The sequence below is a fragment of the Microcebus murinus genome, chromosome 8, assembly GCF_040939455.1.
Source record: "Microcebus murinus isolate Inina chromosome 8, M.murinus_Inina_mat1.0, whole genome shotgun sequence".
Classification (NCBI taxonomy): Eukaryota; Metazoa; Chordata; class Mammalia; order Primates; family Cheirogaleidae; genus Microcebus; species Microcebus murinus.
Genome location: NC_134111.1, coordinates 16,428,234 through 16,448,310, shown reverse-complemented (window position 1 = coordinate 16,448,310; position 20,077 = coordinate 16,428,234). Strand labels below are relative to the sequence as shown.

Here is a 20,077-nt window from a genome sequence, read left to right as displayed (position 1 = left end):
TGAATAGCTGGGACTACAGGTGCCCACCACTGTGGCCAGCTAGCCTTTCCTTTTTCTGATTGCCTTTTCCTCCGCAATAGCTAAATATTGAATGGGAAAGGATAAGGATCATGTCTTAGAAATCATATGGCATAATAAATATATTTATGTTGTGAAGGAATCAGAATTTCAAATTGGAACACATTTTGCATTTTTTTGATGTGAGATGCATACAGATGTTTTCCAATAAGCCCTGCTCAATATTTCATTGTTCCATTTGATGTTGTTCAAGGCAGGCATTGAGATCGTCGAATTAACGTAAAGATCTCATAATAACATGAGTACAAAAAGCCATTACCATTAATGTTGAAGCAGAATTTGCCATAAATATGAGGAAAGCTAAAATGAAAGAGGTAATCTGCAAGCCGATGCCTCAGATGCAAAACTGTCTTCTCATTGCAATGCTACATCCATTGCTGAAATAACTCACTGCATTAATTCCTTATCAAAGCAGACATGTGAGATGTTCATGAGTTTCCTCTGTGCTGACCAGACTGCTGAAACCCTGAAGAGCCACATAACATGTTATTAATCTGTAACTCCTCATAAGCAATTTCTTACTATATCTTAGTCCTTACCCCAGTTAAGAGGAACCATTAAACCCATTCTACATTGGGTTGTGATCTATTTCTAGAGCACATTTACTTGCATCATCTTTCATCCACCCCCAAAGGGGTCCCCATTTTCTCTTCCCAGTCAATCCTCAGTCCGCAGCCCAGCCAACAACTGTTTTCCATCACTGTGGATTAGGTTTCTCTTTTCAAGAGTTTAATGTAAACAGAATCATATAAGCTATATTCCTTTGTATCTGGCTTATTTTGCTTAATATATATTTGATATTCAGCTATGTAGCTGTGGGTTTCAGGAGTTCTTCCACAATGACTTTGGAGTTTTTGATTTGTGATTTGGAAAATGTTCAGTAAGTTACACGATCAGCTTTTTGGCACTCGATGCATTTGTGTCTCAGTACTTAAAAATGTTATCCCGGGACTTGTACTTATGCAGTGTTGTCAAATGGGATGATATGCATGTATCTTTCTAGTGGGATTCTATGGGAAGTGATATAAATAGAAAAGGCAGAACAAGGGCTTTGGAGTTAAATACATGTGAGTTCAAATTCAGTCTTTGCTACTCATTAATATCAGGACCTTGGCCAAGTAATTTCATCTCTCTAAATTTTGGCTATCTCCTCTGTGAAAGGAAAAAACAATAGTGACATTTTGATCATGTGGATATGTTTTAGAGATAAGCATGTAAGCTATGCATATGTAAGGTACTTAGTACAATGTATTGAGTTACCAATCATAACTATTTAATTATATTATTCTTCCGTCGTTATTTTGCCTCAATTTTTATGTGCCTTTTTGATCTCTTACGATACTGAATGCGGTTTTCACTGACTTGTAATATTCTATAATACTATTAAATATAAATATGACCTATTTCCTACTTTTTGAAAATATACAAGTGAAAACAAATAGTATTTACGTGGCATGGAAATTTGCCCATTTCTCACACATTCATAAGGTACACAAATATTTAATTTATAATTTAATTAACTCATAAATAAATCATTCTATTGAATAAGAAAATGGATAAAGTAGTGTGTAGGAATATATACAATTTGCAAAAGAGTCAGGTAGGTAGGTAAGCTACTGACATTCCTGTTTGTATGTTAGAAATTGTAATAACCATTCTAGACGCTAATCCAAATCTACTACTTTCTGGAGCCTAAGTTGTGTGGCCTTAGACAGATCACTAAAATTATTTAGGTCTCAGCAGGTAATATGAAGGATTTGGCCAGAAAACAGGGACCCTTTTTTCTATTGTATCTTAGTTTGTGCTGAGGAAAAAGGCATAAGAGATGAGGGGACGTGGGGAGGGCTCACTAAATGTTATAAAAGTCAACACAAAATAATACAAAGAAAGGGGAATTATACTGCATACCTAGGTTTAAATTTCCAATTTTGAAACTTTGCCTCTAAATTCATTACATCAAATTAAATGATTATTACTAGAAAATAAGGTTTTCATTAGCAGGAAAGAAATTGTGAAGAATTTCTGAAAATTTGAAAGCTAAGTTCACCAAAGTAGACTGATACTGAACAACACACAAAAGCCAGTAAGTTTCTTATATGTCAGTAACAACCAATTAAAAAATGTAATTGAGAAAAGACTCCATTTGTAATAAAAATTAAAAAATATGAACTACTTAACCATAAACCTAATAAGCAATATGTAAGATCTAAATGAATGAAACAGAAAAATGTAATAAGAAAAAGAAAGGAAGAAATGAGTTAAGTGGAAATTTATTATATATCCATGCGATGAGAAAAGTCAATGTTATGAAAATGTTAATTCCCCAGAGCCAATCTAAAATTAAATGCATTTCAATCAAAATCCAACAGAATTTTTCCTGGGACTTGTCAAGCTGATTATAAAATACACCTGGGAAGTTAAAAATGTTCTCAAGAAATATTTAAAATTAAAGAACTACATAGAAGAGTAGAAAAAACTACCCTATGGTGTTTCAAAATGTACTGTAAAGTTGTTGTGATTAGAATAGCATGGGTTCAAACCAAGAAGAGATAGAGTGTTGGAAGAGAAGTCCAAAAGGCCAATTTTTATTTGGGAATTATTTGATAATAAAACTGGCTTTAGGAAATGGTGGCATTTGACAATACGTTTGAAAATAATAATAACAATAATAATAATAATTGGCACCTTACCTTATCATAAAGAAATATAAATTTTATATGGGTTAGCATATTTTTTTTTTTTTTTTTTTGAGACAGAGTCTCACTCTGTTGCCTGGGCTAGAGTGTAGTGGCATCATGATATCTCACTGCAACCTCAAACTCCTGGGCTCCAGTGATCCTCTTGCCTTAGCCTCCCAAGTAGTTGGGACTACAGGCACAGGCCACCATGCTTAGCTAATTTTTCTATTTTAGTAGAGACCAGATCTTGCTCTTGCTCAGTCTGGTCTCAAACTCCTGGCCTCAAGCGATCCTCCCACCTTTGCCTCCCAAAGTGCTAGGATTATAGGAGTAAGCCACCGTGCTCAACCTATATGGGTAGATATCTTAAATGTATAAAAAACTACATAAAAACTGGAGAAAACACAGAAGACTATTTTTTTAAATTTCAATGTATTCCATACTTCCAGCAAGGCATGAAACTAAGAAGTCATAAAGGAAAGGATTGTTAAGTTGGACTAAATCAAAATTTTGAAATTTTGGTTGGCTGAATATTTCATATACATAGGCAAAGATAGGCAACAGAAGACTAGGAGAAAACATTTTAACATATATATTAATAACAGTAAAGGATTAAAATGGAAAGTATGTAATTCCTATGAATTAGAGTTAGGATTAAAATGGAAAGTATGTAATTCCTGTGAATTAGAGTTAGCATGTAATTCCTATGAATTAGAATTTGTTGTGAGTTTTTAAAAAAATGGAGAAGGAAGACAAGAGCAGAAATAGGCAATAGACAAGAGAGGAAACACAAATAGCTAATGAACTTACGAAAATATACTCACTTCAATACCAATCAGCAAATTAAAACACAAGGTATTTTTTCCCCTCAACAGAGTGGCATAAATAAAACTGATAATATTAAGTGCCATCAAAGATAGAAACAAATAATCTTATGTACACCTGTTGAAAATATGAGCCTCCTGCATTGCTGGGAAGACTATAAGTAAGTACAGCAATTCTTGAGTGGCAATTTAGTAGTAAAAGCATCTACCCTTTGACTTTGCAATTCCACATATCCATATTTACAGAAACTGTCATTTATTTGCAAGTAACATGTAAGACACTGGACATTGCAGAAGCAAATTAGAAATAACCTAAATATCCATCAAAAGACTATGTGATACCTATGCTATATAGTATTGTGCCACGATTTAAAAGTATCAGTTTTATTTTAAGAACTATCAATTTATTTTATCAATTAATTTATATTTACTAACCTAGAAAGTTCTCTAACATATGCTAAGTGAAAAAGTGAAGTTTCAAAGCAATACAGATAACATGATGTAATTTATATTCAATACACACACTAAAACAAAACAATGAATAATGTATAAATATATTTTCTATATTAAATGCACGGAAAACAGTCTGGGAAAATGTATGCCATACTGAAACATTGGCTATCTTTTAAGAAGAGGAATAGGGTGAGGGGTGACCAATTAAGACTTTATAACTTTTGTAGAATTCTTATTTGAATTATTTACAGTGAGAATTTATTTGTATGTTACACAGTTGAAAATACTTTATTTCAAATAAAAGTAAATTGAGATAATAATACCAATGATAGGGAAATTGTATAAATATTGAGGGAAATATATGTACACATGGAAGCACACATGTACATTTATAACGATAGACATATGAGAATATGTAATGTGTTTCACAGGGACTCTTGAAACAGAACACATTACATATTCTCATTTATGTTTTGCAAATAATTTCATGAGAAATTTTATTAGTCTAGATCTTAAAATGCTAAACTATCCTCAGTAAAACCTCAAAGCTGGGAGTAGCAAGGGAAGGGAGGAGTCAAAATGTCCCAAAGATTTCCTGGAAGGGGAAAGGAGGAAGAGAGGAGAAAGGGGAGGTGAAAGTGGTCTTTAAGGTCTTAACTTAGGAGGTTGGGGAAATGCTAAGATGGGCAGGGAAGTGTGTCTCAATAGGGGAAATGGTTGGTGTCATGTTTTCTTAAAATGTGAGAGGGATATGTGTATCTTGTAGGGTCAAAGAGAAGTAGAACTTTTCAGTTAACAAGGGGAAAAATAGCAATTCAAATCAGTAAAATATTGAACTGCAGAGATATGAAACAAAAACATAAAACAAAAGGTCTAAAGTAAGATAAAAAGAATAAAATTAAGTGTATCGACATTATACTACATTGTATGGTAGGGAAGAGAATAGAATTAGAATCAATGCTCAGAAGCCAAATCAGAGATTGTTACATTAGGTTAGAAAATAAAATTCAATGGTAAGCTGTTTATTTAAAAAAATAAAATAAAATGATAGTGATAACAAAGGGGCAAATAAATGGATGAGTAAAGAAAGATACTTGAAAATGCTAGCATAAAGAAAATAACTGTGTCCCATTTATTTATTTTTGTTGCTGCTGTGATTGCCTTTGGGGACTTCTTCATAAACTCTTTGCCCAGGCCGATGTCTAGGAGAGTGTTTCCAACTTTTTCCTCTAGAGTTCTAATAGTTTCATATCTTAGGTTTAAGTCTGTTATCCAGCGTGAGTTGGTTTTTGTGAGAGGTGAAAGGTGTGGGTCCTGTTTTAGCCTTCTACAGGTGGCTATCCAGTTTTCCCAGCACCATTTATTGAAGAGGGATTCTTTTCCCCAGCGTATGTTTTTGTCTGCTTTGTCAAAGATGAGATGGCTATATGAGGATGGTTTTATATCAGGATTCTCACATCTGTTCCACTGGTCAATATTCCTATTTTTGTGCCAATACCATATTGTTTTAATTACTACAGCTTTGTAGTATAGTTTGATATCTGGCATATTAATGCCTCCCATTTTGTTTTTGTTGCCTAGAATTGCTCTTGATATTCGGGGTCTTCTTTGGTTCCATACGAAGCGTAAAATTATTTTTTCTATATCTGTGACATGATCAAACTACAAAGCTTCTGCACAGCCAAAGAAATAGTCATGAAAGTAAACAGACAACCTACAGAATGGGAGAAAATTTTTGCATCCTATGCATCCGATAAGGGACTGATAACTAGAATATACTTAGAACTCACGAAAATTAGGAAGAAAAAATCAAATAACCCCATTAAAAAGTGGGCAAAGGACTTGAACAGAAATTTTTCTAAAGAAGACAGAAGAATGGCCAACAAACATATGAAGAAATGCTCAACATCTCTAATCATCAGGGAAATGCAAATCAAAACCACAATGAGATATCACTTAACCCCAGTGAGAATGGCCTTTATCAAAAAATCTCCAAACAATAAATGCTGGCGTGGTTGCGGAGAGAGAGGAACACTCCTACACTGCTGGTGGGACTGCAAACTAGTTCAACCTCTGTGGAAAGCAATATGGAGATACCTTAAAGCGATACAAGTGAATCTACCATTTGATCCAGCAATCCCATTGCTGGGCATCTACCCAAATGATCCAGTGACACTCTACAAAAAAGACACCTGCACTCGAATGTTTATAGCAGCACAATTCATAATTGCAAGGCTGTGGAAACAGCCCAAGTGCCCATCAATCCAAGAATGGATTAATAAAATGTGGTATATGTACACCATGGAGTACTATTCAGCTCTAAGAAACAATGGTGATATAGCACACCTTATATTTTCCTGGTTAGAGCTGGAACCCATACTACTAAGTGAAGTATCCCAAGAATGGAAAAACAAGCACCAGATATATTCTCCAGCAAACTGGTATTGACTGAGTAGCACCTAAGTGGACACATAGGTGCTACAGTAATAGGGTATTGGGCAGGTGGGAGGGGGGAGGGGGGCGGGTATATACATACATAGTGAGTGAGATGTGCACCATCTGGGGGATGGTCATGATGGAGCCTCAGACTTTTGGGGGGAGGGGGGAAATGGGCATTTATTGAAACCTTAAAATCTGTACCCCCATAATATACCAAAATAAAAAAAATAATTAAAAAAAAATGAAAAAAAAAAAAAGAAAATAACTGTGGAGAAATTACAACAGATAAAGTGGAATTTAAGGTTAATAGCTTTAAATAGATGAAGGTGGATGTTAGGTAATAAAATTACAAGTCATGAATAAAAATTTAACAGTCATAAAATTGTAGGCACCAAATACCACAGTAGTTAAATATAGAAAACAAAAATTTAAATGCAGTGTGAACTTAATAAAAAAATCCCCACACGGTATTAAAGGAAGAGACCTCAAAACATAAAGACAGATTTTTTCAGAGTTGGGTAATTTTGATAGACAAATAAGAGGTAGAGACATAAAGACATGGATAATACAGTCACTAATCTTGATTTAATCGCTATATATAAAACATTACATTGTTTCAATAAGAGCTATCCATTATTTTTATGTCTTTGGAACATCTAGAAAAATCAGTTATTCCTTAGCCACACCTAAACAAAAGTTTTAAAAGTATAGGTTGTACAGGCCAGTTGTCTAATAATAATCTAATAAAATTATAAATAAAAAAGTGACCAAAAAGTTTTACTGCTCATAAATTATAAAATATTCTCCTAGACAATCCTTGTATCAAAGAGGATAGCAAATGTGATGTCATAAACTATCTTGGAAACTATGTAAAGAAATACACATCTAAATCTATGGAACATGGCAAAAGCAAAAATTTATATGGGACATAGAAAGAATGGAAATTGGGTATCTTCAAGTATCTTTAATAGAATGTAAAAATAATAAAGTGGCAATACTCATTTTAAGAAATTATGAAATTACAACAAATTAATTAAAGGAAAATATAGGAGGAAATAACCAACAAAAAAAAATGTATAAATCGAAGATTTATATATGTATGTGTATGTATTTCTGTCTGTATGTATTAGTATGTGTATTTCTGAAAGTATTTTAAATACCAATAAAATAGTTAATCTGTCATTTGACCAATAAAGAGGAGAGCTAAGCTATGCAAGAATAAATTAAAAAAAACATAGTCACAGATATAAGAGTGAATAAAATTTTATAAGAAAATAATCAAGTCTTCCCTAACAAATTTGAAATAAATTATTGGATAGCAAAGCATAAACTGAAAAATGAAGCATACAGCAGAAGATATTAGACAGATGATTGAAGGTCTACCATTGAAAAGGTCCTAAGAACAGATGGGCTTACAGATAAGCTTTATGTAACCTTTTAAAAACATGTAATACTAATATCATTTAAATTATTTTAGACCATATAAAAGATGAAATCAGCATAACTTTAATGCCAAAACCTGGTTAAAATAGTACATGTAGGAAAACTATAGATAAGTATAATTTATGAATTTAAATGTATACATAATATTAGCAAATAGAATCAAGAAATGTCTTCAAAAATACATTATAAACAAATGAGGTAATTTCAGAAATGCCAGGGAGGTTCAATATCAGGAAATATAACAACATAATGCAGTATAACATAACTTCATCAAATTAAAATAGGAAAACCATATGGCCAAGACAAAAGATGCTGAATATGTACTTGAAAAACACAACACCATTCCCAGTAAAAACTCTTAAGTAAAATGAGATAGATGGAAACCAATTAAATATAATAGAGAATGTGTAACAACAACAAAACCTACAAATATGCTAATGAACAAAACACAGAAGTCAGTTCAGTTGAATTGTAGAAATAAACAGTGCCTGCTATCATTATCCTACATTGTATTGGAGGTTCTAATAAATATAATAAGATATGAAAATGAAATATTATAGCAGGCACAAATTTTAGAAAAGTAGAATTAAAACTATCTCTTTTACTCATTTTATAACTATATTCTTAGAAATTATCTCTAATAAACTATAGTATAAAAATGGTTAGCTGGTTGGATTGAAGGTGAGTATAATAAAAATTAATAGCTCTTGTCTATTTTTTCAACAAACACCTAGAAATGGAAATAGCAAGCTAATCCCTTTCATAGTAAGAACTAAAATTATATTTAGGAATAAATTTTAAAAGAAATGTACTGAACCATATGGTAAAACTCACACACAAAAAAAATTGGAATTGGATTAAATCATCTTAATGTGGTTTGGGAATAAAATACCTGAGAGGAAAAGTCAGGGGAACCTGTTTAACCAGATATCTGAATGAACTGTAAAGCTACTATATTTAAAATCAATATGGTATTGGCATAGGAATAGTCAGACAGATCAGTGGAACAAAGTACAGGATTCAGAAATAAATCCTAGCATACATAGAAGTTTAATATATGATAAAGTCAGTATTTCAGTTCTGCAGAAAAGGGGTGTATTATTTGAAAGATTATACAATTGATCTTGAACAACACAAGTTTGAACTGCATAGGTCCACTTATGTTATTTTCAATAAATATATTGGAAAATTTTTTAGAAATTTGCAACAATTTGAAAAAAACTTGCAGTCTGCCAAGCCTAGAAATAGCAAAAAAATTAAGAAGTCAGGCATGTCATGAATGCATAAAATATATGTAGATACTAGTCTATTTGATCATTTACTAACATAAAATATTCCCAAATCTATCATAAAAAGGTAAAATGTACCAAAACTTGCATAAACACAGAAACAATTGTAAACAATTGTAAACAACTCTAAATATGCAGTATTAAATCATAACTGCATAAAATTAACTGTAGTGTATACTGCACTACTGTAATAATTTCATAGCCACCTTCTGTTGCTGTTGTGAGCTCAAGTGTTCCAAGTCTCCGCTTAAAATGCTATGATGCTGGCCGGGCGTGGTGGCTCACGCCTGTAATCCTAGCACTCTGGGAGGCCGAGGTGGGCAGATTGCTCGAGGTCGGGAGTTCGAAACCAGCCTGAGCAAGAGCGAGACCCCATCTCTACTATAAATAGAAAGAAATTAATTGGCCAACTAATATATATATATATACAAAAAAAAAAAAATTAGCCAGGCATGGTGGCGCATGCCTGTAGTCCCAGCTACTTGGGAGGCTGAGGCAGCAGGATTGCTTGAGCCCAGGAGATTGAGGTTGCTGTGAGCTAGGCTGACGCCATGGCACTCACTCTAGCCAGGGCAACAAAGCGAGACTCTGTCTCCAAAAAAAAAAAAAAAAAATGCTATGATGCTAATCATATCAGCATGAGCAGTTCTTCTCTCTAGTAAATTGTGTATTGCAGTAAAACATGGTCGCTTATGGTCCTTGCATATTTTTCCCGTGTCTAGTACAATACCATGAACACCATAGTACCCATAGAAAGTGCCACCGGTGACGCTAGAAATGTTCCTAAGAAACAGAAAAAAACTTGCGACATTACCAAAAGTTGAATTGTGTAATACATACCACAGATTCAAGTCTACAGCTGCAGTTGCCGCCATTTAGACAATTCATCTTGTAAACAGATGTTATAAACTCACAGTACTGATAAATACAGTGCAGTAACTATAAATGTATTTTCTCTTCCTTATGATTTTCTTAACATTTTCTTGTCTCTAGCTTACTTTAGTAAGAATATGGTATACAATACATATAACATACAAAATATGTGTCAATCAATTTTTTATGTTATTGGTAAGGTTTCTAGTCAACAGTAGGCTATTAATAGTTTAGTTTTAGGGGAGTCAAAAGTTATGCATGTATTTTTTATATGTGTGGGTCTGTACCTCTAACCGCCATATTGTTCAAGGAAAAACTGCACTTATGCTACTAGCTATATATATTTTGTCTATATAGAAAATAGACAAAATGGATTATCTTTTACCATTTGAAAAACAAATTATAGATGCATATAATTAAATGTAAATGAAATGATAGATACTATAAAATAATATGAGATCACATATAAAATCAAATAAAATCCAGAAATTATGAAAGAAACTATTAGGGTTATTTTGACTCTATACATTTTGAATAATTAAAAAAAATACCATTAATATAGGAAGTAAACAAAGAATAGATTTAGAGAGGGAAAATTTTGAGTTCAGAGGATAGATATCTGTAATATACAAAGAGTTCTTAAAAATTGACAAGAAGGAGACATATAAGATGATAGAAAATCGCACAAATATATGAAAAGGCAGTTGATAGAAATGCAAATCCAAATGACCAATCATTTCAAAAGATTATCCAAATCACTAGTATTCAGGGAAATGCAAATTATGTAACAACTAAATATCCTTTTAATCATATTAGCAATAATAAAGGAGGGAAACAATACCAGGGTTAAGGATACTAAGGAGAGGGTATTCCCATATATGTGAAGTGTTAAACTTTTTGAAAAGCTACCTGGAAGCAGCTATTGAAATTAAAAATACTTATTCTTTTCCCACTGGCAGTCCTACTTCAAGGACTCTGTGTCACAGAATAAAGGCATTAGCCCATAAGAGAAAAACAGTATAAAAGAAGAAGCAAAAGCAGATGAGAGATTTCAATAAATTTTTGGAAGAGGGAAAGTAGACGGAGCAGTAGGAACTGAATTACTGAAACGGAGGAAGCAGCAACCTACATATCGGCACTGAGCAAATAAAGCAAATTTCCTTGCAGAACCCATGAGGGGCCCCACTTGGAGACCCCAGTACCAAGAGGGTTGAAAGTCTGTGTGGAGAATAGCTAGACCATATATTCATCAAGAAAAGCTACTGGTGTCTGTTTGGTGGACCAGCGCTGGTGTTACCCACTACAGCTTCATGAAAATTGGTCAATCACAGCAGATGTCTACTGCAAGCTATTGGGTGGAAAATGATGAGGATGCTTGTGATTAAGCAGCCGAGATGAGTCAACAGAGACTGGCCAATCCTCTTATAAGCTAATGCTCGTCCACATGTGGCACAAACAATGCTGCTCAAACTACAGAAACTGGAAATATCGCACAAATATATGAAAAGGCAGTTGATAGAAATGCCTGGACTTGGAAACTCTCTGCCATCCACTGTATTCACCAGACCTTGCACCAACTAACTACCATTGCTTCCAGGCTTTGGACCACTTCTTGCAAGGAAAAATATTCAATCTTCAACAAGCTGTGGAAAACGCCTTTCACAATTTCGTGACCACTTGCTCTCCAGGCTTTTTTGCTACTGGCATAAACAAACTAACGTTAAGATGGCAGAACTGTCAATAATGTAGGCACATACTTTGATTAAGTGTACTGCTTCTTGTTTGAGATATAATAAACTACACTTTTGATTCAAATTCAGACAATGTCATTCAAAAGGCAGAAAAGTGAAAAAAATCAACAGACCTCCTCAACAAAGAAAGAAACTTGAACAATTCTGATCCAGAGGAAAAAAAGAGAAAAATACAGATAAATGACATTAAACATTAGAAAATGCTGTGAACTATGGAAAAGGAGAGCTTTATGCTAACAAAACCATATGCCTGATGTTCTAAGGAAGATAAAAGATGAAATCATCTCAGGAAGAGGTAGGAAATCTTAGCCAGCCAGTGACCAGAGAAGAAGCCGAAAAGGCAAAGATCTACCCCTAAACAAAGCAGCTGACAGTTTCACAAGTGTGTTCTACCCTATTGTTTTGACACAGATAATTTTTGTTATTATTTAAACCATTTCAGATGGAAAGTTTCCCAACTCATTCTAAAAGGCAAGGATAACCCAGACACTGACACTGGGCAAGAGGAGGCCACAGATGCACACAGAGTAATCTCTCACTTCTCAACACTTATGGGAAAATTTTCAATCAAACCTGGACAAGATATCATTGCATGGAGCCTGTCATTCATCCCAAGTCTGTCCCTTTGCTGTGAAACTTTTCCTATGAATGACAAAACTGTCACCCCAACAAAGGGGGTTCTGACTCCACTGCCAACCTCAGATATTACTTCATGGAATCCCCAGGTTCTTCTCTGCTCCATGGTCTGGAGGTAAAAGGTGGGCTTCCTTCTTATGTCTGTGCCTGGTGGTGTGAAGTCCGCTATGAAGTTTGAACTGTGTTGAGAAGCAGGTTTTATGGCTTCCAGTTCTAATTTGCTGCTACTACCAGCGAGGTTCTCTTTCTCCACTTCTACCTGTGCCTGCTTCCTTCACGTGGCTCTGACAGTGATAGACGTTCTCAGAAAGGGATGTGTGAAACCTAATGAACACATGGGAAAATACACGCATCTGTCTATCCACAGAAGGAGGGAATGAGGCTATACCAGACCCTCCTAAATCAATGGGACTTTGTCACATGTTCCAGAAATTTAAAAAAAATAAAATAAAGCAAAACAAAACAAAATGACCTGATGTTTTATTGACTTGAACAACCACCTTGAACCTTTCACATACTTTCAGGTCATTTTGTTTTGTTCTTGATATCAAAGTCTAGGAAACTCTTTGTTTTCAAATATGTATTTGACCTCTTTTCAAATTTACAATTTTTTTTTTGTTCAAACTGAAACACTCATGAGTAAAAGGCTTATTGTTCTCCTGTAGATTACAGGGCAGTTTTGAGAACAGGTGGGAACGTGTGGGAGAGGGGGCCTTGAGTATATTCAGTATTAAGAAAGCCTTATAATTTTGATGTATCAAGGAACTGATATGAAGGTTTCCAGCCCCTGGCTGGTGAGTATTCTCCTTCTTCCTTCCTGCAATGCAGTTCTTACAAAGGTCAATGTATTGTTTTAAAAAAATCCAATGATATACTAAAAGTTATAAGAAATTATTATCAAGCAAAACATATTCCAGTAATACAAAGAAGGTCTAATTTAATGATTCCATTAACGTAATCTTCTAATTAAAAAATAAAAGAAAGAATTTATATAATCATCTCAATAGTTGCCAGAAATTACACTTCATTGCCTGGTTCAGAAGAAGAAAAATCTTGGCAAGGAAGAAGATACCTAATAACAGTTGTCTATCACAATCCTATAGGGAGTATCATTTTCAATGTTGAAACATAGAAGCATTTATATTAAAATAATAAAAAATATAAATATGCTTATATATGTTGCTACTATTTAATATCTACTGAATAAAAATCCTATTATGGAACACCTTATAAATAAAGTTAAAAGACAAACAACAGAGAAAAAAATTCCAATATTACTATCCATGCTATATAAAGAGTTCCTATAAATCAATAAGGACAAACAATCCCAAACAAAAATGATATAAAACTATATAGAAACAATTCACAGGAATAAAAATAGCAAATATCCAATAAGCAATCACATGCATTAGTAAGATCAGAGAAATTAAAATAAAACAGTAATCGAATAATATTTTTGATTGACAAATATTTTAAAAATTGATATGAAGTATTTATAGTGTGATGAGTGAATGCTACAGGGGTTTTTTGGAAGGTAATGTGGCTCTTATAACAAAAATTGAAGTATACATATTAGCCCCAGAAATGCCTGTTCTTGATTTTTCTCCTGCAAAATGCTCGCCCATATGTAGTTATGGTAGTATTAGGATGGTTATTGCTGCATTATTCATAAGAACAAAGAATTAGAAACAACGAAAATAACCTTTAGTGGGAAAAAGGTTAAAAAATGGTTCTTCCATCATCACTTTCACTTTATGTACTTCTACATTATTTAAAGTTTTATTATAAGAATACCTTCATATACAACTTATAAATTTTTAAAAATTTAAAGACTATTAAATGCCACTAATCCTCTTCTTCTTCTTCTGACAATTATTGCCTTTTGTTTTTCTAACACTTAACAACCTCAGGAAGTCGTTAGTCAGATGGATGATGAATGTGGACCCTTGTCATCAGTCCCAGCGAGAGAAAGTTGCTTTGTGTTAACATTATTTTCCCTTCTGCTGGCAGCAGTGTTCAGGATTTGCAAGTACTCAACAGATGGGAAGAATAGGCTCATCTGTGCTCTTATCTCCGTGATGTGATTTGGGGAGCGACTCATGCCCCCCAAATACCCTTTTGCAGGGGGTCACAGAGCTCCTATTCCTCCTTGATTCTTTGTTCTTCAGGACTGAGATTCTGTTTACTCTCCTGAGTCCCTGTCAGCACTGCTGGGGAGAAAGTACAAGCAATTATATATCATTAGCACCTTGGCATTATCATCAGAAACACCAGTGAGCCAATTTTATACTCCCAACCTGCTCCCATCCCTCCTCCACATTAAAAATAAAACAATTGAGAGGCTTCCTTAAGAAAACTTTTTGGATATGTTTTTACTTCTGTGCTTTCTGTTGAAGATAATTTTTAAAAATTGGAAAGGAGTTGGAAAGGGTGGCATAGCAATGGATTTTTCAGGAAGGTCCTGCTTGGGAGATAAAGGTAGCTGAAGGGAAGTGAAACCCAGACTTGAGAAATGCCCTTCTGCTTCTGTCGGGAGAAGGAAAACGCAAGTGAGTTTGTGTGAGAGGAGCAGAAAGCTCGGGTTTCATTGGTTGTGTGTTGGACCGTGGCAGGAGCTGGGGGGAGGGGGGGGAAGTCAACATCGCTAAACGTGAAATGTGAAAGGCCTTGAGGATTTGGCCAGAGCGCCTTGTGTATATCAACAGTCACAAAGCAAACCAGTGATGAGTGTGTATCCTGTTGAAATCATGGAAAAGAGAGATTTGAAAAGTTTCTCCAAGTCAGTCATTCTCCACTGAGGTCCCTGAACCAGCAATAATATCAGCATCACCTGGAAAACCTTTTAGAAATGGAAATTCTTGGAACAACCCCAGACCTCCTCATTCAGAAGCTTTCATCATCAAGCCTTCTAGGTGATTCTGATGCATGCTACAGTTTAAGAACCCCTACTCCAGATCAGGAGTTGGGAATCTTTCTTTCCACTGAGGGCCGGATAGTAAATATTTAAGTCTTTGCAGGCCATAGGGCCTGTGCCAGGCTGCTCCCTCTGCTGTCATAGGGGAAAGCAGCTGTAGGTAACATGGACATGAATGGCCGTGGCTGTGTTCCCATACGATTGTGGGTTTTTTTTAAAAAAAAATACATTATCTCTTTGGGTGTCCATTTCTTCATCTAGATGTCACTAAGTCACTATAACTACATTTCTTTGACAGTCTATTTTTGATAGCACTACTTAGCCTTCCCTTTTATTTGCCTGTGTAGATATAATTTCAGGACAGACATTCCACGTTGCCTGAACCATAAATAGTAACAACAGCAATACTTACCTAGCTAGTACTCAATGATGTGTCAGACATTGGAAAGTTTTATAGCTGTCAAATCATTTTACTCTTAGCACAGTCTACTGAGGAAGATTTGATGATTACCATCCCCTATTTAAAATTAGGGAAACTGAGACACAGAGAGTTCACTTAACATGCATGAGGTTACACAACCTTCATGTAAGGTGAGCTGTATTTGAATTCCAGCAGCCTGGCTCCATGTTCCTTCTCTTAACTCTCATTTAGTACAGGCTATCAAAGCAAGAATTTTACTCTCATATTAATGAGTATATTATGGGATGATGGACTTATACTTTTGAAATTAAGAACTATTATGGAAAGTTTGAAAAAACAAACAAACAGGGATTTGGCCTGCAGGCTGTGGTTTGCAAATCGCTGTTGTAAATAATAATAACACCTACCACTTATTGAGTATCTCCCGTGGGACGGGGATTATGCTTTTTATAAATTATTTCATTTATTTCCCCTAAGTTCCATGAGGTGGGCATTGTTGCCCCCATCTTCTAGATACTGAAGGAGCTTCAAGCTTTCCCCAAGGCACCCAGCTAACAAGCCTAGGATTCAAACTTTATTTCATGGCAAAGGCCATGTCGTTTACATTGCCGTTTACATAAATTTAAACTAATTGCATCGTACCCATTAGTAATATTCAATAAGTAAAATATGACTGACATTTTCTTCGTTTGTCGAGCTGACATTGTTATAGTTTTAGTTATTGTAAAAGAATATTCATAAGCACTTCCCTCTGGCTGCTAGTTAACTGTGTATCCCAGCCCCATTTTCTTTGCAAGACACTGAGTCTCCCAGCTGACAGCTGAGATGACACCACTGTATTGTAGGAAACCACGGTGATAGTCCTGTCATAGACTAATAGCCAGAGGCAGGGCTCCCAAGGAAGGCCGGATAGGAAAATGCCAGCAGTACCCACCTGCCTCTCCATGCCCTGTGCTGAGCACCCAGTTCTGTGGAAAGCTGTTAGAGGGGTCACCTGAGAGAGTCGCATGTGCATTGTGAGGTGACCCGTGATGATAATAACTATTTCTTGTGCACTGTCTTGATCCACACACCACTTTAAGTGCCTGCCTTAGTCCCATTCCTGCTGCTGGAACAGAATACCACAGACCCGGTCATCTATAAACAATAGAAATTTATTTTCTCACAGTTCTAGAAGCTGGAAAGCCCAAGATCTAGGTGCCAGTAGATGGGGCATCTGGTGAGGGCTCCTCTTACCGCGTGCCTCACCTGCAGTATCTCCACTTATCATGAAAATGCAATAGGGAAATATGATCTCTGTTTTACAAATGAATAAACAAGGTCACACAGCTTGCGTTTGAACTTGAGTCTGACTTCAAAGCCAGTGTCTTACCTATCATACCATTACACTTTCCCGGAGGACCACCAGCAGGTCAACTGTTGGCCCGTACCAGCTTTGAAAAACCCAGGTAGCAGCTCCAGCAAATCTATCAACTCAGCTGAAATCCATTTAGACCTGTCTGTCTTAGGGGCCCTTATTCAAAGAAAAGAATCGGTAAAAAGAAAATCAAGGCCATGAAAAAACACAGACAGTATAGAAGGCTGTGGACTTTTTAGCATGATCGTAACTACTTCTTGTTGAGTAGCATAGAGGTTAAGGGCACACACTCCTGTAGAGCCAGACTGTCTAGGTTTTTAACTTGAACAAGGTATTTTACCCTTTTCTGCCTCGATTTCCTCATCTGTAAAATGAGCTAATAATATATCCACGCCATAGAGAAGTCGTGAGGATGAAATAACACTTAAGAACTTGGGTCAGGTCTGTCACACAGTAAATGCCCAGTCGTTTTAACTGTTGCCAATGGTTTTTATGACTGTACCTCCACATCTGTTGCCACCTGAACAGCTGACACCCGTGGCATTTCCCGCCCTTGCTATGTGGTCTTCCTCTGACTCATGCAAAGCAGTCTCTTCTCCTCCTGTTTCCAGTGTCAGCAGCTCAGTGGGTACCCACAGTGTCAGTTTGCCCCAAAATACATGTGCTTTCTCTCCCTCCACCTCCTCTCTTGCCTTACCATTCATGCCTTGCCCAGCACCGACTTCGCTGCAGATGCTTACAAAGGGTTTGTTGAACTCAGTGGAACTCCTTACTAACAGTTGGTTAATGGGAGGTAGCAAAAAGAACATTTCTTCTCCTTTATGAAAAACCCAGGATGTCCTATTTTTTCCCCTTTCTTAATCTGTAAATTGTGTGATTTACCCAGACATAGTAGGCACTCATTAAATTGCATTTGCCTCTGCTACTCTCATAATTTCATCACTACTTACTTCTTCTGTAGCAAATCTGAACTTTAATTTTTCTGTTAAACCTGAAAATCCCACTGATTGTTTTTACGGGTTACAAGCATGATTTTGATTTGAGAAGCAAGTATCATTCTGACATGAGGGCAAAGCACAAGGCATGTAATACACATAAAAATATAATTTGGTGTCATCAGGTCACCTTTGATAGCCCCTTGGTTGACACCATGCTGTGGAATAAAATAATAGCTCCAGCAGGCCCTTCCAGAACGTAATATTCATAAACAACAGGTGTGCTGGTTAATTGTTTTCTCATCATGGTGCATATTTCACACCCCATAACTCCCAAATGGAATACCAACAGAATACATAAAATTAAATGATTCAAAGATTTAAAGGGTTTATGTTTTTTAGGATAGAATGGAAAGCCATTGAAACCTTTAATAGGAACTATAACTATAACCATTATTATTAATGTCCCTAAATATGTAATGTTTATTTTTACTTTAAAAATGGACACATCAAACAAAGATGACAACCTCAAAAAAAAATGAGGTTTGCGCACATCAAGGAGAATAAAGCAGTCCATACTCGTATTTTACAAAAGGAAGAGATTAGTTATCTTGTGCCTGTTTTTAATGAGCAATTGAAAAGTCCATGGTAGTGTAGCATTATGCGACAATGGCCTTCTGTTCTTCCCTTGCTGTTTCCAAACTAGCCTTTGCCCTTTGCAAGCGAGCACTGGACCATGACGCCTAGAAGGGACTGCACCAGTAATTACACTTGTCGCTGTTTACTGTCCTTACACTTGTCACCAGTTAGTGTTCTCTTCGCTGCGTACTCTACTCTGCACACATTTCAAGCCAGATAAACCTAACCAGAGTTATGTTACGTGATTTTTAGCACAGGAGCGTGTTGTGTAAGATTCTTTGTTACCATCTGTTGTGGCACCATTTTGCTGGGGGGCATAAATCCATACAGCTAGCTTCTCCCATCCCGTGATAATACCAGGGATAGTCGTTAAAATGAAATTCGAGCAACAGCGAAACATGAAACAGCTAGTCAAGCAATCGCCTCCTTTGTATTGAATTCTACGGCTGCTCTCTTTCCACTCCCATATGACTTGCTCTCTATTGTGGTGGTTTGAATACTGGTAGCTTTGGGGTTACTACTGAATGCACTCCTATTGACTTTGCTGAGAATGTGAAATACTGTATTTAGAGATAAAATCAGACACTGAATGTAACCGAAGAGGCCATTAATGTTTTAACTCTTAGTCACCTCCCCCTGCCGTTTTTTTGTCTTTCAATTAAGGGCAGAGATGGGAACTTTATCATTAACAAGGCTTGTCATAAACTATGCCATCCCTCATTATCCTGAATTTAATTTTCATGGATGGTCATCCTGGAAGTTCATATTAAATTTGGTGGCTTACCTTGAACACGCTATGTTTCATTAGCCACTCACCTATATAGAGACACAGGGGAGAGGAACAATTTGTCCGTGTCCTGTGGGCAGTACAAGGACGGCTGTAACGTTATGAATTAAAGTCCACTTAACTGCACTTGAAGTAGACGAAGTTGGCTTCAGGAGATCGTCCCACAGAGGTCAGTCTTGGTTCAGAGATCTCTGCCAGGTGGACCTGCTTGATACTCCTTTTGCCTCTCAAACGTGTTCCTTATGGCATGTCAAGTTGACTCATTGAATCCGTCAGGATAGGGTAGGTTATACTGCTGTAACAACCACAAAATCTCCATGGCTTCAAACACAGAGAAACATTCCTTGCTCATGCTACCTGTCCTTCATGAGTCAACAGGGGAGGTATGCATCTCTTGGACACTCAGGAGATTGATTGACCAATCACCATCTCAGACATTGCAAGTCACCAAGTCAGGAAGCAGAGAGCTTGGGTTTGGGGTGGATCTCACATCAGTATTTAAAATGCTCTGGTTTGAAGCATTCCCACAATTCAATGGCCAGAACTAGTTACAGGGCCCC

At 35.9% G+C, this 20,077-nt stretch overlaps 1 protein-coding gene across 1 annotated transcript in view; it reads left to right on the top strand.

Moving 5' to 3' along the window:
• NCKAP5 (NCK associated protein 5) overlaps nt 1–20,077 on the top strand; it is a 919,491-nt gene that overhangs the window by 765,964 nt on the left and 133,450 nt on the right. The gene's annotated exons all lie outside the window — the stretch shown is intronic.